General features: G+C 38.7%; 1 long non-coding RNA gene across 9 annotated transcripts in view; it reads right to left on the reverse strand.

Moving 5' to 3' along the window:
• The window catches only part of LOC120306232, a 53,081-nt gene that overhangs the window by 14,707 nt on the left and 15,060 nt on the right, over window positions 1–23,314 (reverse strand). For 7 of the 9 annotated variants that reach the window (XR_005556201.1, XR_005556202.1, XR_005556200.1 and 4 more), the window contains exon 2: window positions 8,640–8,731. This is a non-coding gene — a long non-coding RNA (uncharacterized LOC120306232). Of the gene's footprint in view, window positions 1–8,639; window positions 8,732–10,141; window positions 10,201–23,314 lie in introns of those variants that run through there. The other 2 variants (XR_005556205.1, XR_005556203.1) reach the window with 1 other exon arrangement.

Here is a 23,314-nt window from a genome sequence, read left to right on the forward strand (position 1 = left end):
TTTTCATTACGGTATTTATGTACAGCAAAGCTTTAACAGTGAATATATTTTCCATGTTGACAGAAGTTGGTGAATACCTTCTTAATCCTTTCAATTTCTCCATTTCTGAAATGGATTCAATTAGGATCTTCCAGTCGTGTATCCCTCGATCCTTTGATTGCTACAGTAGCAATATAGTGTTAGTAATCTGTAGGCTACCATTTGGGTTAATGAATCGGCTTGGCTTTAATTTTTATCCAGATGTAATCTTTCAGATTGTAATGATTTGATTTAACATAAGCTCCTATTAATTGTAAACAACTTCTTGGGTATATGTGAAAACGGTCTCTTTAATAATGTTGCCTCTGTTTCTAATTAATCGTAGACAATTAAATGGAATCCAGATCTGTTGGGATCAAGATTAAATCATAAAACGGGCTAGGCATTTTCCATCTTTTGTGAGATCATTACTGTCAAGACCAAGATTAATCAAGAAAGGATGATGTAGGAATAAAAGCGAGGAAGCTATTTTTATACTGAATATTGTCTTTTCATTAGACTTCTGGCTTGTTTAATGCATATAATTCCTCTTACATAATAGCTTTACAATAAGATCTCAGAATATGTGATGTGGTCAAAATTCATATCATATAAGTTTGTTGGGTATGAAGGAATGTAGCTCTGAGCAGAACAGATTGGGCCATTAAGAGAAAATCTTGAGAAAAGAGTACACTTAATAAAATGGAAAGCATGAGAAAGTAAGTCAAAATAACATTTCCTTGATTTTGTTTAGTATAGGTTGAGGCAGAGAGAAATTTGGGAAAATCTTTCAAAATCATCTGTGTGGTTTTTTTTTTATCCTACCAAATAGAGAGCATCCCTCAAATATCTGCCATGCCTGCTTTAAAGGGCTGACTTTGAGAGATATTTCCAATATAGAATCAAGACAAAATCCAAGTACATAACATATTTGTGGCTGATTAATCTTTGATTGGCTACAAAATTCTTACATTTCTTTTGCTCATGTTCAATGTTTGGCACATATTTGTTAATGAGTAATTTTGTAGGAGTAAAATTTAATGGGCAAGATGCGCTTGGATTAAATCCTGTTAATTAAACAGCACATTTTTTATGATTTGTAAAATGGTAAAGGAACATCAAACTAAAATATGGGAATGAGTAACACTATGTGTCTTTTTGAGTAAGCAGTACAATAGATTAAAAATGAAGTCATCCTAAGAAAAATAAGCCAATATGAAGGGAAACTGAAAACATATTTTGTTAAAATACAGCAGAAAGGTAGCTTAGAGTTATCCCCAAGCTACAGAGGCAGCAAGAAACAAGACCTCGGAATACAAGTATAGTAGTCTTCACATTATGACCACAATTGAGCCCAACATTTCTGTTGCTAAGCAAGACAGTTATTAAGTGAGTTTTGCCCCATTTTGCAACCTTTCTTGCAACAGTTTTCAAATCAATCATTACACTTGTTAAATTAGTAATATGGTTGTTAAGTGAATCTTTGTTTCCCCACTGACTTTGTCAGTAGGTCGCTAAAGGTGATCACATGACTCCAAGACACTGCAACTGTCATAAATACACACCAGTTGCCAAGTGTCCAAATTTTGATTATGTAGCCATAGGGATTCTGCAATGGTCATAAGCAGTGGTGGGATTCAGCCGGTTTGCATCAGTTCAGCAGAACCGGTAGCTAAATTTTTTGAGTTCGGAGAACCGGCTGGAGGAGACCTCCCAGGCCTAGAACAGCCCACTGTAAGTGCATGGATGCCACTTCCGGAAGTCTGTTCTAGGCCTCAGAGGTCTGGAGGAGGCCTCTCAGGTCTAGAACAGCCCACCAGAAGTGCATAGATGCCACTTCTGGAAGTCCGTTCTAGGCCTTGGACACCCAGGCCTGCATCAACTCAGAGAACCGGTTGTTCAGGCATTTGAATCCTACCACTGGTCGTAAGTATGAAAAATGGCCATATCACTTTTTTCAGCACTGTTTTGACTTTAAACAGTCACTAAACGAATGATTGTAAGTCAATGACTACTTGTATGTGTTACATGGGGGAAAAATGTTAGCTGCTGCATTTTTTTGTACCATCTTTTCACTGTACATACCTCATAGACATTGCAAATGAAGCCATTGGAAGCACATTGGAGCATAGGAACAAAGGGGTCAAGAACATATGATGATGTCCAATGAGATCAAAGGCATCATCACATCATTGCAAATTGGCCATGAATGGCATACTTGTGCCATTTAGTTTGCTCTCCTGCTGGATGCCCATGAGCAACATGAGTAACTAGCTGATGGACAGGGAGTACAGAGTACAGAGACTGTTTGTTGTGTGGTGTGTTCATGGGGGTGGAAGAGATAAAAGAGGCAAAAAAATCTTGGAAAGCAAGAAACACAGTTTCTAGTGCAGGGGTTCTCAACCTTGGCAACTTTAAGACTTGTGGACTTCAACTCCCAAAATTCCTCAGCCAGTAAAGCTGGCTGAGGAATTCTGGGAGCTGAAGTCCACAAGTCTTAAAGTTCCCAAGGTTGAGAACCCCTGTTCTAGTGTGAGAAAAGGGGCATAGATGAAGGGTCCCCAACTCCCGATCCAGGGACCAGCACCGGGCCACGGCATACCAGCAACCGGGCTGTGCAAACAAGTGAAGCCCCATCCACTGGATGTAGGCAGCGTATGAAACCATGCCCTCTCTGGTCCGCCCAAAAAAAACTTTCTCCACAGAACCGATCCCTGGTGCTCAAAAGGTTGGGAGCCTCTGGCACAGATAATCTGCTATTGTTATGTCAAAGTTCTCACCACTCTATGCTGTAATTATTGTTAGATGCATCTGTGGCTGATTTAAGCTTGTATCCTTAGGGTAATCATCCTATGCTCATTGACAACTACAATACAAAAACTATAGCTTGGGAAGCATTTTCAGCCTGGCTGTGCCTTTTTTGTGCCACCAGAGTGAGTGGACTCCATTTTTAAAAATATTTCGAGAGTTTCTTTTTTCTTTTTTTTTTTTTTGAGGGAGTTAAAAAGGATGAAATGGATATCAATCCTTTGTTGTTGTTGTTGTTAATTGCGAAGTCGTGTCCAACCCATCGCGACCCCATGGACAACGTTCCTCCAGGTCTTCCTGTCCTCTACCATCTTCTGGAGTCCATTTAAGTTCTCACCTACTGCTTCAGTGACTCCATCCAGCCATCTCATTCTCTGTCGTCCCCTTCTTCTATTGCCTTCAATCTTTCCCAGCATTAGGCCCTTCTCCAGTGAGTCCTTCCTTCTCATTAGGTGGCCAAAGTATTTGAGTTTCAACTTCAGGATCTGGCCTTCTAAAGAGCAGTCAGGGTTGATCTCTTCTAGGACTGACCGGTTTGAATGCCTTGCAGTCCATGGGACTTGCAGGAGTCTTCTCCAGCACCATAGTTCAAAGGCCTCAATTCTTTTGCGCTCAGCCTTTCTTATGGTCCAACTTTCACAGCCATACATTGCAACTGGGAAAACCATGGCCTGGATTATACGCACTTTTGTTGGCAGGGTATCCTTGCAGAGACATAAATCATCCATTTAAACCTTTTAAACTCCAATTCTTTCCCAAAATGAATGTTGGTTCTGCTGAAGACTGCAAGCCAATAGAATTTGTGCATCTCTTATGTAAGAACAAAAGATCCATACTCAATTAAATCCCAATGAGAAGAAAACAATCAGGATATACATTACTAGGATCCAGAATTCACTTTTACAGTCATGTTTTACAAGGAGTAGATAAGATCCATTAAGTTCCCAGCTACACCATGCCAAACTGAAAAAAAAAACAACCTCTTCCAGCTCTGGTCTTTGTTATCTACTAATTCCACTCTGTTTTGCTCTGAAATTTTTATCTGGTCTAATACTGACTTTGTTATATCTATATTGTTTTACTATATACAGTGGCTAACCCGGGCAACTTTATGACTCTTATAAAATCCATAGGTCATAAAGTTCCCATTGATGCTCATCCTGGTATACAGTAATTGTGATTTCAAAGTATTTTATAAGAGCATTTATGAGAGCTTTCTTAACTGAAGACTATACAGGAAACAAACAGGTGGGATCCTATTGGTTCCCTTTGTTACCTGATATCAGTTGACTTGGCAGCTGTAGTAACAATTTAGCCATAAGATAAGAAAAAAGATAAAAGCTCAGTTCCACTGGTGGAACCCTTACCTTGTGTCCCATGTTATTTTGCACTAACCCCTTATGACAAGGACCATGAACCTGGGACTTTCTAGATCAGTGGTTCTCAACCTTGACAATTTTAAGGCATGTGGACTTCAACTCCCAGAATTCCACAGCCAGCACTGCTGGCTGTGGAATTCTGGGAGTTGAAGTCCACATGCCTTAAAATTGTCAAGGTTGAGAAACACTGTTCTAGATATTGGTTATCTGCAGCTTCCCTCATTCTGGCTGTGCTGATGGAAACATCTAGAAGCAGCAGTTCAATAACAAGAAGGCGCTCAATGGCTCATTCTGCTTTAAAGGCGGAACTATTTTAAAGCTGATCTGTTCAAAGCTGCAGAACAATTAATGTGATTTCTTCTTGTACAATAGCCAGTTAACCTCAGGTAAGCCGGAAATGTCAAATCAAGGTGAGACAACCCAGGTTGTCTTTGGGATGCCAAGTACACTGCAGCAGAAATGAAGCTTACTACAGAAGTAGGAAATTTTATGGAACTTACTTCAGTTCTGAATTAACTCGCAAGGGAAACAGAAGGGTGCCATTTCTGATTGAATTTTAAACTAGGAAAGGTTGCAAATTAATGAGAATTATGCCATCTTTGTGCCAAATGATAATTTACAGCAATTAATTATTTTAAAAAAAAAATATTTCTATCAATTATAGTAGTACTTGCTCTTTGGTGAGAAGGAGCTATTTAAGTCTCATTGAAATCCTGTTATCTTTTGGGGGGTTTTCAATTAAACTGTTATAATTTGCTTTTCATCTGCCAAATACAATAAAGACTTATTAGGCACTAACAATGTTAGTGTAACCTTCTCTTCTTCTTTTGAAGATCTGAACAAATTCCAGTCACAATCAAAGCTCCCAATGAATCAACACCCCTATTGTTACACCTGCAAATTGTACATAGAGTGAAGCATCCTTCAGCATTAATGAGCACAGCTGCAGTCTCTTACATCCAACACTTGTAAAATAGACCTCTTTAAAGTGCCATTATCACAATATTGATAGAGTTATTTATAGTACTGCAAACGTTCCCAGTCATAACACAGTCCTTGTTATTCCACACAGCCCCAATGCTCCCTTAGTAGTACATGCTGTTGCCATCTTCTGGCACTTTTCCAAAGCCCATGATAAGGCACCAGGTGGACAATCCTTCACAGATGAGCACATAAAGGCAGGAGGGGGGAAATCTTGTCAGCAGGGAATTTTATAAGCAAGGAAAAGTGAGTGTGTCTTCAGCCTGATATATTTTCATCTTTCTGCCTTCTTTAAAAACAAACCAACAAACAAGTCCTCTATGTTTCCAAGGCCCCAAGAGGTTGTTGGAAGCTTGAATGTTTCCTCTTCACTAGTGTAGTCCAAGTGAGAAAACTTCCGTTTTTGCAGAACCTGTGCTTGTTTAGCCTCACTAAAATCATTGAGCAAAGGATGGCAGAAAACAAAAACCTCTGATGCCAATTTCAGTTGCTGTAGAAGGAAAGAAGTGCTGGTGTTCTTGGAGATGAGTCTCACGGTTAAATGTTGGATGAGGTAGAAGCCATGTTGATTAGTTTCCTTGATTTCTTCTAGGTATTCAAAATGGACGGTGATTAATATTTAAGTAGGAGGACAAAATGAATCCTTCTAATATTTTAGAAAGCACTGGATATAAAATAGAATAGAAGCTCAAGCAGCAGAACCTACACCTTTTCAGAGAGGTGATTGTCTAGTCTCTTCTTAAAAATCTTCAGTGATGGAGTGCCCACGATTTCTGGAGGCAAGTGTTCCACTGGTTGATTGTCCTCACTGTCAGGAAGTTTCTCCTTAATTCCAGATTGCTTCTCTCTTTGATCAGTTCCAACCATTGTTTCTCATCTTTCCCTCAGTGCTTTGTTGAAATGCTTGTACTATGGTAGTTCCATGGACTCAATAGTTTTTGCTTATTCCTAAAAATTAGGAATACAGGTAAGTAGGATTACAGGTAATCCTCAATTTACAACGGTTCACCAAATAACTGCTTGAAGTTATAACAACACTGAACAAGTGACTTATGACCATTTTTCACATTTATGACCGTTGCAGCATTCCTATGGTCACGTGATTTACATTCGGATGCTTGACTACTGACTCACATTTATGATGGTTGCAGTGTCCCAGGGTCATGTGACCTTTTGTGATCTTCTGACAAGCAAAGTCAATGGGGAAACTAGGTTCACTTAACAACTGTGTTACTAATTTAACAACTGCAGTGATTCACTTAACAAATGTGGCAAGAAAAGTCGTAAAATGGAGGAAAAAACTCACTTAACAAATTTCTCACTTAGCAACATAAATTTTGGGCTCAATTGTGGTCATAAGTTGAGGACTACCTGTATACATATATACGCATTGGAAGATGTATGTATTTTTGTTACAATACAACTGTCAACTTCTGAAACGATCCTGGCTGAAGCCATCTTTTTCGTTCTCAGTTGCCACATAGATGGGGGGAGAAGGGGGAAAGTAGTAGTGCTTTTTTTACCACAGACAAAACACCAATCAGTCTCGTGGGAACCAAGGCCATTCCCACAGGTGCAGGAAGGAGGAGCAAAGATGATTTGAGAAGCCAATTACTTTCATTGGGCAGCGTGATTTATAGCATAGTAGAGGGGAGGGGAGTATTACTTTTAGTTACTTCGAATCTTTAGGGAAATTTCAGAGTTGGTTTCACTTTTGACTGTGCCAATATTATGAATCCAATAAACATGTGCTTTGAGGAAACTGCAAGCCTTGGAGTTCTATATGTGGCTTCATTAGTCAGAACCTTGACAACAACTTTACTGAATTCAGAAACCATTCACCATCTACCCTTTTAAAGATCTTTTTTATTACAAGCAACACTACTGGACTAGTTTGGCCCCTTTTTAGCAAGAGACCAACCCATAATTTATTTATCCCACCTTGATGTATGATATTTATTTTGATAACACATCAGGTTTGTACATGAAGTATTTTTTTAAGCAAATTTGTCAATCTGTAAATTAGTGTTTACAGATGCTTCCATGTTCTATTGGCTTATGTTGTTTTCCTTAGATCACAATCAGTCAACCTGGAAAACAGAGTAACAAATGTGTGACTTGTACAGAACTGGTCAAAACTGGTTTGCATTTGCTAACAACAGTTTTGAAGTCTCGTAAGAATAACCATCTATCCTTAAAAGGCTAATAGGAAGAAAGGATGAATAGCTTCAGTAGAGGAAAAGGAAAAAATTTCTCTTTTTAAAAAAATACTGCTGTAACAACGTATGTATGCCTGGGTTCCTCTGAAAATTATTTTCACCTTGATCTATTTTCAGTTTCACATCTCACAGGCTACTCTGATGAAGACAGCAATTTAACTATACTGATGCAACAGCAGGCATTTACAGCCACAATATCCCTTGTTGTTTCTCAGATTACTGTTGATTCACCATGGATGCTGCTTGCTGGAGACCTGCTTTCAACTAGATAGATAATACTGTCAGAAACACTCATCAATATAATCCACAACTGGCTTACCAATACCTGTCATCCTAAGGCGGGCTAAGATGGGAGTCTTCACATGATGATGCATTAATGAAATAGTGTCCACTTGGGAGGGAGAAACACCCAAACATATTTCAACAGTTGACCCATAGCTAATAGGTTGACACACAGGTGACTATTCATTTATATAAACCAGAGGTGTGCAATCTGTATTGGGCTAAAGATTACACAAACTCTGAGAAAAGGAATTTCAAAAAAGAGGAGCTAAGAAGCGGCAAGGCAAGACAAAGATTAAAATTAATTCAATGGTCCTTTATTTTTAATGTAATTAATTAATTGCAGCCAATATGATTTCTTATATATTTAATCATATTTCATCTCATTAGATGTTACTTTAGGAGGCACTTTTTGAGTGCATTCAAGTCTTGAAGGGCTAATGTAGCCCTGGAGCTGCCAACTGTGCATCCCTGATCTAAAGGATCTTGTACTAATTGGGCTTTTCATAGTCAATGAACAGTTAATGTCTAAGGAGTCTGAAATGGGGTTGTGAATGAGTTCCTCTGAGCCAAGCCACCTCCGTTGGTATCATCCTTTCAAGAACAAATTGAAAGGATTGCTTCTGAGAGAGTCTCAAAGGAGAATGTCAAAAGATATATTATGGTAGGATAGCTCTATATAGAAGACATATTTTGGTTTTGAAGCCTTTTGATGGCAAAGTGATAGGTTCCATTCTATCTTACTCCAGATTCTCCTCTTTTGTTGTATTTTGTAAGGCAGCAACAACCCTCCTTTAACCCACCAATGTTCCCATCACTCAAGAAAAGGAACCTGGGAGTGAGATGTCTATTTCATTGTACGATTTACTTTCTCTACTCTTCTCAAATTAGCATGTAATGTTTTTCCATAGCAGCCTGCCATCCACATACCAGCTGTGCTCGGTCTTCCTACCTTCCAAAAAGGGACGTGTGGGCTCTTCACAAAGTGTTCCTCTGCTGTCAAAATACCGTCTTCAGGCAGCATAGGACTTCGTTGTGTATACCCTGCAAAATTAATACACTTAAAATCAGAGAAAGAATTCTCATAACTCATTTGGGACTGTTTTTTTTTTTAAATTTGGACATTGGTCAAGGACAGCTTATTGATTGAATCTAACTGCATATATTTCCCAGCTCTTATTGAAGCCTATTTTTCATGTCACTCGAGAAGGCTGCTAACGTTTCAGTAAGAGAATATGCCAGAGCACTGCTTTAATTCATTATCTTTTGGACACACAGTAGTTGTGGTTTGGCCTGAATTAAACCCTGTGGAGAATGTGATAGTGTAATTACTTACAGGTATCCTAAACTGCTTTTAATTGAATTCTCTGTTAGAGTATTCTTTTGATTTCATTGCAGATTATTTCATCTCAGAAATAAATGTTAGGTGCAAGTTTTATCAACCAAGAAGTTATTATTTTGGTACTTCATGATCTGGAAAGTTAATGTTTTAGTGAAACCCCATTTAATGAAGAATTAAATAAAATTTTCCATCCTCTCACCCCATGCATCATAATATGTATCCCTGGTGACTTCCAAAGGAACAATTTGTGATTTTGCTTGTCTCTAAATCCCGAGAGATCTTTATAGGCAAAACTGAACATTAGCTAGATTGCCTTAGTCAAGCAAAGTCTTTTGCACATCCAAAAATTTATGTCATCCTGCTACAAACTGTAGTTAAGATCTATATGTTCCCAGATTAGAATGAGCTATGGGCTGTAAAGAAAGATGAGGTAATGTTGACAATTTCTGAGACTGCATAATGCAGCAACTTCTGAAAACATAAACTTCCTATCAAGCGTTACTTGTGAATCTTCCCACATTACATTAAGAAAAATGGTGTCCTGTTACATCTGGGGTGCCATGTTGCAGGATATAAAAGCCCACATACAAGAGCATGTCTTCTATCTGCCATAGATCTTAAATTTGGTTAGGTTTAAAAAGCACAAATTTCCACCATAGACATTTGGCCCTGAGGAATTCTGGGAGTTGAAGTTGAAGTTCACAAAACTTAAAGTTGCAAAGACTGGGCAGCTTTGATTCAAGCTGGATTTCTGATACTTTTCATGGGTACAGCTTTTGCAGACGACACCAAGCTGGCAGGAATAGCCAACACTCCAGAAGACAGGCTTAAGATACAGAAGGATCTGGACAGACTTGAACACTGGGAACTATCTAACAAAATGAAATTCAGTGGTAAAAAAGCAAGGTTCTACATTTAGGCAAGAAAAACCAAATGCACAGGTATAGTATAGGGGGTACCTTGCTCAATAGTAGTAACTGTGAGAAGGACAATCACTTAAATATGAGCCAGCAGTATGCTGCAGCTGCCAAAAAGGCCAACACAGTGCTGGGCTGCATTAACAGAGGGATAGAATCAAGATCACGTGAAGTGTTAATACCACTTTACAATACCTTGGTAAGGCCACACTTGGAATACTGCATCCAGTTTTGGTCACCACGATGTAAAAAAGATGCTGAGACTCTAGAAAGAGTACAGAGAAGAGCAACAAAGATGATTAGGGGACTGGAGGCTAAAACATATAAGGAACGGCTGCTGGAATTGGATATGTCTAGTTTAATGAAGAGAAGGACAAGGGGGGACATGATAGCAGTGTTCCAATATCTCAGGGGCTGCCACAAAGAAGAGGGAGTCAAGCTATTTTCCAAAGCGCCTGAAGGCAGGACAAGAAGCAACAGATGGAAACTAATCAAGGAGAGAAGCAACCTAGAACTAAGGAGAAACTTCCTGACAGTTAGAACAATTAACCAGTGGAACAACCTGCCTCCAGAAGTGGTGAATGCTCCAACACTGGAAGTTTTTAAAAAGAGACTGGACAGCCATCTGTCTGAAATGGTATAGGGTTTCCTGCATGAGCAGGGGGTTGGACTAGATGACCTCCAAGGTATCTTCCAACTTTATTATTATTATTATTATTATTATTATTATTATTATTATTATTATTATTATTATTAGCTATTAATTGGGGCAGGAGGGGAAATGGTGTAGAAGTGATTTGCCATTGTTTTTTCAAAAACGTTTTGTTTCAATTTGACATTCTAGTCTGCAGCTCAGGATTCCTTATCCAAGTCCTCACCAGGACTGATCCTGTTTAAGTTTCCAGATCAACAGGCTTGGCTAGGTGCTACTGCTTAGCTGGGAATCACAGAATAGAAAATTTACTATGGTTTCCTGTGCATGCATTTGGAAATATGATCACATAATCCAAGCTTGCTTGCTTGCTGTTCCCTACATCAACAACGCTTGTGGTAAGTTAGGCTGAGAGAGAGTGTCTGGCCCAAATTCACCCAGCTGGTTTTCATGGCTAAGATGGGGCTAGAACTCACAAATCTCCTGGTTTCTAACCTGGTACCTTAACCTCTAGACCAAATTTGTTTCCCCGCCCCCCCCCTCTCTCTCTCCCTCCCTCCCTCCCTTCCTCCTCCTCCTCCTCCTTCTTCTTCCTTCCTCCTCCTCTTCCTCCTCCTCCTCCATGCTCAGCGAATAGTCCTCAATGTCACAAAATCCATATGGAGAGAAGTACCGTATATGCCGGCGTATTAGGTGACCCGGTGTATAAGATGACCCCCGTCTTTATCGCCAAGCCGCATTCCTAGAATGTCGTCTTATACGCCAGAAACTACCAGTATTTCCAGCATATAAGACAACTTGGCGTATAAGACGACCCCCGTCTTTGGCGCCGAGTTTAGCACTTCCAGAAGTTGTCTTATACGCTGGCATATACGGTAAGCAGTGGGGTATCACAAGGCTCTGCCTTAGGCCCAGTATTCTTCAATATCTTAGATGAGGGAATAGAAGAACTCATCAAATTTGGAGATGACACTAAACTGGCAGGAATAGCCAACACCCCTGAAAACAAGCTCAGGATCCAAAAAGATCTTGACAAACTTGAACAATAGGCCCTATCCAACAAAATGAATTTTAATGTGGAAAAAAGCAAAGTTTTACATTTAATCAGGAAAAATCAAAGGTACAAGTACAGATTAGGTGAGACCTAGCTCAAAAACAATAACTGTGAGAGGGAACTTGGAGTCCTAGTGGACGATCACTTGACTATGAGCCAGCAGTGTTCAGCAGCAGCAGCCAAAAAGGCTAATACAGTCCTGGGTTGTATAAATAGAGGCATAGAATCAAGATCACAAGAAGTATTGTACCACTTTATAAAACCCTAGTAAGACCATACCTGGAATACTGCAATTGCTACAAAAAGATGTTGAGACCTTAGAAAAAGTTCGGAGAAGAGCAACTAAGATGATCAAAGGCCTGGAGACTAAAACATATGAAGAACGGCTGCAGGAATTGGGTTTGGCTAGTCTAAAGAAAAGAAGAAACAGGGGCAACATGATAGCAGTATTCCAGTATTTGAGGGGCTGCCACAAAGAAGAGGACATATATTCTCCAAAGCACGAGAGGGCAAGACAAGAAACTATGGTTGGAAACTGACCAAAGAGAGCAGCAACCTGGAATTAAGGAGAAACTTCCTAACAGTGAGGACAATTAATCAGTGGAACAGCTTGCCTCCAGAAATCATGGGCACTCTATCCCTGGAGGTTTTTAAGAACAGACTAGACAATCACTTGTTTGAAATGGTATAGGTTCTCCTGCTTGAGCACGGGGCTGGACTAGAAGACCTCCAAGGTCCCTTCCAACTCTGTTATTCTATTCTATTCTATTCTATTCTATTCTATTCTATTCTATTCTTATTCTTCGCCATATATATGAATAGATGCTTGGCTCTAACTATCAGTTCTGTCTTAGTGGTCCATATTTGATGACACTCAGTCTAAATAATTGCAGCATATTTTCAAATAAGCAAGCAGAGAAAGTGAGTGTGTGACAGTGATTGTGACATCTATAAAATGCTTTATAATCAGGACTTACACCCCTCACTGAAATGGCTATATCATAAATTAGTACATTACTGAATTATCAATTGATTCAATGGACTCAGTTGTTGTGACTAAATAAGAAGGACAAATCGACTTGTATCACTATTTAATTTGCAATTCTGTCATCACATTGTCCAAGCTTGTAATTTAGTGATAGATGATCATATGGGAAATTTAACTCTTATTCTTGAAAGAAAAATAAACTACCAGTCCTAAAGCTGAATTTGAAAACTTGTAGATAATGCTTGAAGAAATGTCAAGAATTAAGTGAACACCTCAATTCCAAGACTCAGAATACCAGATAGGCATTTTTATGATTATCAATAGCATGTTAAATTGGGCAAAGCAAAGCAAGGATGTTTGCTGTAGGATTGATTTGCACTAGTTAGGTAGATCATAGTTTTTTCAGCACCAAATTTAGATTCTTGGGCTGATTTTTACATCATTATATTTTAGCACAGAATCTTGTCTATCTTTAGGGATCAGTAGCAGTTGATACGTCAGGTTCACTCAGGAATTAATTAAGAACCAGATTCCACAAAGACATATAAAGATTTCATTAGTACACTTGGTGTTATTGAGTTAAACCAGCAAGGCACTTGGCTTACGGGATTTCATTCATTCCTAATGCCTGTGGCTTTATGTCTGCTCTACACCTTTCCAATACACCTATTCCATAATTATTTATGTATATATTGAAGTTATTTCTAGCTTTTACTCTGATCGCACTATTTCACCTGCTATTTCATCGGTTAACAAAATAAAATCTCTTGGGTTCATTGTTGCCATTGTCAGAATACTTTTATCTCAACATATTTAGTACCTTTTCCCTTCCCCATCTGAACCAAAGATTATACTTGGCACAGATACAACTTTTACTGTCCACCAATGCAAAATATATTATGGGAAAATACAGGAGCTTTGCATGTTGTCATGCCAATCAAGCAGGCTTCAGCAACACAAACTCATTAAATTCAAGCAATCAAGAAATATTTTATTACATAAAACAGGGTCCACAAAATATAACAACTAACAAAATGATGCTGGCATTGCCTTTAGACACACTTTAAAAAGCAGGAAGCCAGATTGTTAATCAAGAGAGTGACCTGCTCATCCAAATTTCTTCATGAGTTGCCATGGAAAATAACCATGGAATTATTTATAATAACCTTGAGCTGGTGGGAATCAAACTGCCGAAGTGCTAGCAGAATTAGCCTGCAATACTGCATTCTAACCACTGGACCACCACAGCTCCTCCTTCAAGCATGAAAGAGAAGATCAATGAAGCTAATTTATTGCTAAAAACCTATATACCCAGGAATCTTCTCAACTAACAATTACATCTGATTAGTAATTAGTGTTAGACAAGGATCAATGGTACTGAGGGGAAAAGTTGAACTTAGTTTACTTGTGGCTGTGTAGGGATTATAGGCTGATCCCCTTTTCACTCCATCCCCCACCATTCCTTTTCCTACACCACCTTGGATATTGCAGAATATTGTGCAAATATAATCAGTCTGCTATATGGTGGTCTGTTCTATACTATTAAAAATTACACTGGTGTTTGCATTAAGATCTTCCAATTGTTGTTGTTTTTATTTAATAAATTATTCAAAACTATATTTTGTTGGGATTTGTCTGAATTATGTACAGTGGATCCCATTCATTAGAATTGTCACACGTGGGCTGCAACAATCCTCTAGACCAGCGGCTCCCAACCTTTTCTATACCCCGCACCCCTAGAACACTTCTGATATAGTCTTGCACCCCTTACAAAAGTTCAAAATAACGGCAAACAAATTATGCTTATACGCTATAATTTTGAAAACCCAAGTTTTTTCACCTCCTGGAATATCGTCTCACACCTCCCAGAGGTTGCGAGCACTCCGGGTTGCGAACCCCTGCTCTAGACCATTAGATGACATTGGAAGTGGCCACTAGATGATAGCAAAGAACTGTTTTCTCTATCACTTTGCTGCCACCTAGTGGTCACTTGGATTTTTGTAGTTCAGATGAGCAGCCTGTACAATTCCTTCTACAGTTTCAAAGCCATTAAAAGCTTAATACAAATTTATTGCCATAGCATGGTTCCTCTGCCTTGTTGAAAAGCAGCAGGGCACATAACTGCCTCTATTTTCTTGTGAAAAGAAATATTTTAGGATGGTGTGTGATCATTTACCACACCTGTACTTTAGAATTCTTATTTGCATGTGCCTTATAGTGACAAGAATACAGGTAGTTCTCCACTTAAATTAGTGACTGTTCGAAGTTACAAAGGCATTGAAAAAAGTGACTTACGACCATTTTTCATACTTACGACTATTGCAGCATCCTCATGGTCACATGATCAAAATTCAGATGCTTGGCAAATGACTCATATTTATGACCATTGTAGTGTCCTGGGATCATGTGATTCCCCTTTGGTCACCTTCTGAGCAGCCATGTCAATGGGGAAGCCAGATTCACTTAACAACTGTGTGACTAACTTAATAAGTACAGTGATTCACTTAACAATTGAGGCAAGAAACACTCACTTAATAAACGTTAAGAAATTTTGGGCTCAGTTACGGTCATAAGTCAAGGACCACCTGTATGTGTCCTCCATGCTTCTAAACAGTTACTAAACAGTAGCTGGCTCAGGAATTCTGGGAGTTGAAGTCCACGAGTCATAAAAGAGCCAAGGTTGCCTACCCTTGGACTAGATATAGGCCAATAATGCATTGATCAGAATGATGGATTCAATGCTTCCTAAAGTCTTCCATATCCCGTGTATTTTTTAACTTATGGAAGATTTTATGGCAATCTTGCATCTGCCATTTTTAAAACCTTTAATTAGCACATTGTAATTCAATGATGTCTGTGCATTGGGCATTTGGGGTGGGCTCCTTGACACTTCTTCAAAAAGTGTGGCCAATAGGCACAAAGGATTAGAGACTAATTTTCAGATCACAATATTTTACCCATTTCTCGGGAGATTCCACAAAACCCAAATCTGAGGCCGTTCAAATGTTATTTTCCTACAGTTTTTTTTTCTAACATTAGAGAAGGAAGATGGAAGAAGAAGCCAACAAGCATCCCAGAAGCCAACTTTTGCAACTGAGAATTTTAAGCAGCTCTCTTTTTTTTTCAGTTTTTTTTCAGTTGGTGGGCTTCAAAACCAAAGAATGGCCCATAAAAGTTCTCCGAGACCACCAAGTTAAATTCAGGACTTTGCAGGTAAAGACTACCACTTAGTTAAGAAATCACCCCTGTCCTTTCATCTTTCTCTTTGTATTTTAGGGTGCTCTGCCATAAACTATTTCGTATTATTTGTCGAGAAAGCACATGACAAAACATTGGCTACTATGTCTACATTTCTGAAACGTGAGTCTGCCGAGTCATAATTGAAGGTTTGAAAAGCAAATGATTTGAGTGCTAGTTTTAATTACCGCTTCGTGAACTTTTAGCGTATGAGGATTGTCACAACTTTCCTTGAGGATTAATTTCAAGCCAGACACTACAGTGCGAAATTATTAACTTGTACTTTGGATCGCCAATTATCTGCATTACAACATTTATGCAATTAGCTGTTTAAGATGTCATTATATTTGCCATCTGGTACACAGGAGTTTATGCATATGAACAAGCGCGTGTTGAAGTGATTCTCACTGTGTGACTCTTGTTCTCTCCCAAATCGCTGGTGTAATGAGATGGAGACACTGTGTACAATATATTAATGGCAGGTGCATATCATCAGCCTCATTTTAAAAAAAGATTGTCTCTTTTTCTTTCTTCTCCCCTCCCTCCCCCAATTTAAATGAGATGTCATAAGTGCTGAAAAATGAATTGTTAATATGTAATTTAGCAATGATTCAGGACAAATTTCAGGCATAGAGCTTCAAGGTTTTCATTTTGCTCCTTCTCAGACACACAGGTAGTCCTCGACTTATAACCACAATTGTGCCCAAAATTTCTGTTGCTAAGCAAGACAGTTGCTAAGAGAGTTTTGCCCCATTTTACGAACTTTCTTGCCACAGTGGTTAAGTGAACCACTGCACTTATTATGTTATTAACATGGTTGCTAAGTGACTCTGGCTTCCCCATTGACTTTGCTTGACAGAAGGTCGCGAAAGGGGATCACGTGACCCCAGGACACTGCAACCGTCATAAATATGAACCCACTGCCAAGCATCCAAATTTTGATCAAGTGACCACTTGGATGTTGCAATGGTCATAAGTGTAAAAAATGGTCTTAACTCATTTTTTTCAGTGCTGCTGTAGTTTTGAACGGTCACTAAATGAACTGTTGTAAATCTAGGGCTAACTATAAGTAATCCTTAATTTACAACAGTTCATTTAGTGACTCTTCGAAGCTACTTCAGATCTGAAAAAAGTGACTTTCTCACAAAGGTGCTTTTTCAAAAGCACTTGCTGAAGGAAAAGTCTTCAGTCCAGTCCAAGCTGGGAATAAACAACATGGTGACTACTTTAGAAAGAAAGTTGCAGATTATTGAAGAGGAGAGCCAGACAGAAAGATGGCTCTGGAAGAAAGGAGAGAGCACATGTAGTAGAGAGTGGGTTTTTATACCTTCTTGAGCTTTTGTTTGAAGTTGTTTCTGTGGTATGAACTTTGACCTGAGTCTGAGTGTGCCTTTCTGGTATTCTGATGGTGGTGGGTTAATCCTATTATGTCCCAAAGGTCATATCCTGCTTCCCTGGAGCTGTGGCTGAGGACTGTTGGATTTTTGGTGTGAGGGATTGTTGATTTTAGGGATCTTTCTTTCTAATCCCAGTTTCCTGACTCCAATCTTTCTGACAAGATTATCACATCTGCATTTCTGTCTGGGCAGAGAGACTTGGGGGGGGGGTTAGTTTCTGCCTTTAAAATCCTTTGGGGGAATATATTCTGCCTTTTTAATATTTCCCAAAATATTTCTTTCTCTGCGTTCTTCCCACACACCTTTGGGACAACCATGACCTGGATGACTGAGAATCTCCAGAGACTGTTTTTCATACTTAATGACTGTTGCAGCATCCTCATGGTCAAAATTCAGATGCTTGGCAACTGGGTCATATTTATGGCAGTTGCAGTGTCCTGGGGTCACGTTATCACTTTTTGCGACCTGACAAAGTCAATAAGGAAGCCACATTTACTTAACAACCAAGCTACTTAATTAATAACTGCACTGATTCATTTAATAACTGTGGCAAGAAAGATCATAAAACAAAGCAAAATTCACTTAACAACCACCTTATTTAGAAATTTGAGGTTCAATTGTGGTCGTAAGTCAAGGACTATCAGTAGTTATGTCAGTGGGCGAATGGATCAATTGACAGATCAGTCAATCCACTGTAATGGAACATGATAGACAGAGAAAGTGACAAGTGATCTGGTACTTGTAAAGACAAAGAATTTGGCAGGAAAAAAACGTGCCAACCTTTTCTAAGAGGTACCGTTTTTATGTTTGAAGTACAAAATATTGTTTTGCTTTCATACCTAGAATGAAATATAAAGTGATTTGTTCTGCAGAAACTTCTGCATTTATCTGATAACCTTCAAGGGCACAAAATATAATTTATCTTGGTATTGTAAGCAACAGTTTCTTTCCCCCAAAAAAATCTAATACAATAAAGTTGTAACTCATTTCAGCAAGTGCTAATAACAAATCTACTCCTGCAATCATTTATCTGTAAATTAAACCACTGAATGTGCAATTGTGTTGATATTATTTAGGGCAAGGCTTTTCAACCAGTGGTACGGGTACCACCTGTGGTACATTGGCACCTTGCAGGTGGTACATTTCCCTCCTAGAAAAGTAGTGGAGGAGAGGAATGAGCTGAACCGGTGGCAGCACTGTACAAGCCTGACCAAGAGACAACTGGAGCTGCAGGGCTGTCAGGGCTCAGAGGAAGTGCCAGGATCAGCACCAGGTTCCAGCTGGAGCTTGGCACTGATCCTGGCGCTTCTGCTAAGCCCAGAAGAAGCACTGATCAGCTGGAATGTTGCAGCATCTCCAGGGTCTTGTAATTTACATTGAGATGCTTGGCAATTGATTCATATTTATGATGGTCATGGTGTCCCAGGGTCATGTGAAGTGACCAAAACCTGCTGCAACCACCCAGCAGACGGGGGGGAATAAAAACCAAACACCCCCTACCCCACTCTGCTGCCAATCCTCAACAGAAATGCTCACAACAATGAAAACCTCAGATAGGAGGAAGAGCGCCACCAGGTGGGCAGGCAGGTGTCTTGCTCAGCTGTGCCTTGGGGGGCACTTTTTTCAGTGCCATTGTAACTTCAAACAGTCACTAAGTGAACTGTTGTAAGTTGAGGATTATCTGTACTTCATCACTTTTTTTCCTTTTTTTTTTTTTTTTTGGTCATCAAGTTTTTGACACCTTGCTAGGCGACTGGTGGTACTCGGATATTGCTGTATCCTAAAAGTGATACAATGGGTGAAAAGGTTGAAAAGCCCTGATTTACGGCACATAAGCCATAATATTTTTCCCTTAAGGTGGGCAAGTCTTCAAAGGATGTTCTCTATAGCCTATAGCTTTATAGGTTCAAACTTTAGATACAAACTAACAACAAACAAACAAACAAATCTTAATCTTACAACAGGTTTGGAATGTATTATTATCCATCTTGATAAATTATTGAATTAATCTCCAGTAAAAATAAAAGTTGGTAGCCCCTAAACTATGAAGAGGAACAAAGTTGGCCCTCCGTTTGGTTCAGGGACTATTGACAATTCTAGGATTCTTGGATAGACTGTAAACACTATAAAGATGTAACCACCGGGAATCAAGGTTTCTTTTAAAAAGTAAGAATGTACTTTTTAGCTGAGCTTCACTATTGGTAAATTGCAAATTTACACAATTATGCAGGGGGTTGCTCAACATAGTGATTTATTACTGCCTTCTTCTGGAATCAGTCTCTAGCCTATACAATAGTCCTTGACTTATGAGACAGCAATTAAGCCCAAGATTTTCTTTGCTAAGCAAGGCAGTTGTTAGATGAGTTTTTGCTCCATTATACAATCTTTCTTGCCACATTTGTTAAGTGAACCATGCAGTCATTAAGCAAACCTGGCTTCCCCCATTGACTTGTCAGAAGTTGGCTTGGAAAGCTACAACTCATGATCATGTTACCCACACATAGTACAACTGTCACAAATTCATGCCAGTTGCCAAGCACCCAAACTTTGCTCATGTGACCATGTGGATGCTGCAGTGGTTATAAGTGTGAAAAACAGTTAAAACTCACTTTTTTTCAATGCCGTTGTAACTTCAAACAGTCACTAAACAAATGGTTGTAAATTGTGGACTAGCCCATTTTTTAATTTTTTTCTTATTGCAAATTTTAAAAGAAACATAAAAACATTTAGTACGTATATAGCCAACCAACAGATTATCCACTATTAACAAAATAAAAAATAAATGAGACAAATACCCATTAAGACTTAACATTACATTAATATAAATTACCTAAATACATCAAATATTAATAATTAATACAATACAATACAGTATAATGCAGTACAGGACAGGACAGGACAGGACAGGACAGGACAATACAATACAATACAATACAATACAATACAATACAATACACCTCAAAAAGAGCCAGGTTATGTTTAATAAATTCACCATAGAAAAAAAATATATATCTGGAGAACTAGGCATAGTAGACCACTACATTTACCTTGGCCAACGGATCTCAATGGAAAGTGATACAATAAAGGAAATTGAACAGAGCATTAAATATGGTTGGCAGGCATTCGACAAGCTAAGCGTAATTTTCAAGAACAACTACCCCCTATGCCTTTCAATCAGTGTGTGCTACCTGCTCTAACATATGCCGGTGAAACATAGACACTAACCTCACAATCGATACAAAAGCTATGAGTGGCACAAAGAGCCATGGAAAGATACATGCTCGGCATTACAAGACAAGATAGAAAGACCCGTACATGGATTAGAAAACAAATGAAAGTATCTGATACCATCAAGAGAGTAAAAGAGTTGAAATCAGTGGTGGGATTCAGCCAGTTTTCACCAGTTCGGCAGAACCGGTAGCTAATTTTTTGTTGCCCAGGCCCAGAATGGGCTTCTGGAAGCAGCATCCACACAAAGAACCAGTTGTTCATATATTTGAATCCCACCACTGGTTGAAATGGAAATGGGCTGGTCCCATAGCAAGGAAATGATGACAGGTGGACCAAGACAGTCATAGAATGGATCCCACTTGATAAAAAGCATCCACAAAAGAGACCTAAAACAAGATGGACTGACCACATTAGCAAGTATTTGCAGGCTCACCCGGCAAAAGAAAGCTCAGGACCGTATTGGTTGGAAACATGCAGAAGAAGCCTTCATCTTTGCAGTGGATAGACAGTGGACAGAATGATGATGAATATATAACATAAAATAATGTAATGTAATATAATGAAACATAACATAATATATATACATGATTTTTGCACATGATTTTTTTTCTATTCTTGTAAAATATTATGAAATCTATGCAAAAGGCAAACATAGTGTCTTTTTTTATTAGTAGGGGAAAATTGCCTTTTCTAACATTGATAAATTTTACATATTGTTTGAATTCAGTCCTATATTTCCAGAGTAATACTACATTTCCAAATTTTCTGGTCTATGTCAATGCCTGATACATTCAAAATTCCTCAAAAATCTTCAAATTCAATAATCAGGAAATATAATTCAAAACAGACATATTCATATATTTAAGATAAAACATTTACTTATAACTGTAGTTAGGTTATAAAATTAATGAAAAAGGATCAATAAAGGACATATGGGTTATATGGGTTAACATACCTTCAAATTTCTTACATCACCAATAAAGAAAAACTACAGCCCATCCTTTCTATTGCATTGCTTGAGGTATCCAATAAATTTGGGATAAATTTAAGTTTTTAAACAGCTGTATCCATTGATATTCTACTATGAGGCATTCCAACTTTTTATTTCATTTATATCAGCTAAAACTTTCATGTCTGTAACCTTTAACTGGGTGAAATGCTGCATCATAGAGCATCAATTTTTGAATCACTGATTTCATTGCCACTGTTATGTGCATTAGCAAAGAATCTTTTATCTAGTCAATCTAATACCTTAAAAGAATTGTTATAAAGTGATTGATTTAAAATAATTACTCCACACTCTGCCTATATTTTCCAACAGAAACAGGACAGATTTTTATAGTAGAATTTTTCCATAAAGTTAAGTATTCAAGAAATTCAGCACTCAAATCCAATAAATGGCCCAATATGCCCCAATATATCTTACTACTCTCAAACCCAGGAAATGAAAGACTTTTTTAGGCATAGATGGATCCAAGTATTGCTAAGAACTTGATGGAGGTAAGTTGCAATTTCCCAATTAAACTCATAAAGATTGATAGTCAGCTGAATTTGATTCAGATATATAGATATAAATGTCTATATAGATATGGGTATAAATATAGAGATATAGATACTGTATAGGTATGTATATATACATACTGTATAGGTATGTATGTATGTGTGTGTGTGTATACATACATATACATATACATTAACAATTACACTACATATATATTGACAAGTTATAAAGCTAAAAATTCGACTCTTGGGTAAGTCCATAATAAAACCAATAAATACTGATCACCAAGAGGAAAATAGTAAAAAAATTTAATGAGCCAAGCTTTCATCAGGGCTTTAAAAGTAGTCCCTGGGAAAGAGCCTTTATACGATGTTAGTAGCCTTTATCCGGCTTCTAGAACGTGTTATTGGACCCATTATATATATATAATGTGAAATAAAATAAGGTGATCACCAGGATAAAATCATAAACACAATTTTTAATCTACAAAACCAAGCTTTCGTCGGCCACACTACCGACATCGTCAGGGTATAAAATACTGGCTGGCTGCCTCTGCGCTTTGACCCTGGATCGGGTCATTGGTCCGCTCATTAGCATCGGTTGTGTAGTTCTTAAAGGGGCCGTTTCTAAAGTTGTCCTCTCCTCTCCAGTTGCTGTTTTTTTCTTTGTGCATGTGTGGATGCCTGGAGATCCGCTGTTCATCCACTCCCAGTCATCTCTCCCCACCCCCTCATTCATCTTAGTGTGCTTCAAGCTCTGTTTTTCTATTTACCAGCCCTGTTGCTTTCCTTGCCTGTGTGTAAACTCCTGGGGGTTGGTCGTTGTTGTTCCTGTTTCTTATTGCCCCCCCTTCTCTCTCTCGCTAACGGGTGAGCTCCTGTGTGTGTTAATGGGTTGCTAACCGGGCGTGTCTTTGGAATGGCTCCACTACTTGTTACCCTCATTGCCCCCTCGGTACATATATGAGAGCGCAGGAGGTACCCATCCCATTTGCGCTCGCTATTACTCACCTGTTCTCCCATTGATCAGGGCTATAATTCTATTGCCGAGTCATTCATAAGGCATGCCTCTGGTTCATTTCTCCCATTCTTAAGTTCTATTGCCCCTCCCCTGCATCTATAGTCATCCGAAAGCAACCGGACTGGCAAATAGAAGAACAGAGCTTGAAGCACACACGCTAGATAGCGCAGCAATACAGAGGCAAACTAAGATGAATGAGGGGTTGGGGAGAGACGACCGGGAGCGGATGAACAGCGGATCTCCAGGCAGCCACACACGCACAAAGAAAACAACAGCAATTGGAGAGGA

The sequence above is a fragment of the Crotalus tigris genome, unplaced genomic scaffold, assembly GCF_016545835.1.
Source record: "Crotalus tigris isolate CLP2741 ecotype Arizona unplaced genomic scaffold, ASM1654583v1 scf7180000017729.2337069, whole genome shotgun sequence".
Classification (NCBI taxonomy): Eukaryota; Metazoa; Chordata; class Lepidosauria; order Squamata; family Viperidae; genus Crotalus; species Crotalus tigris.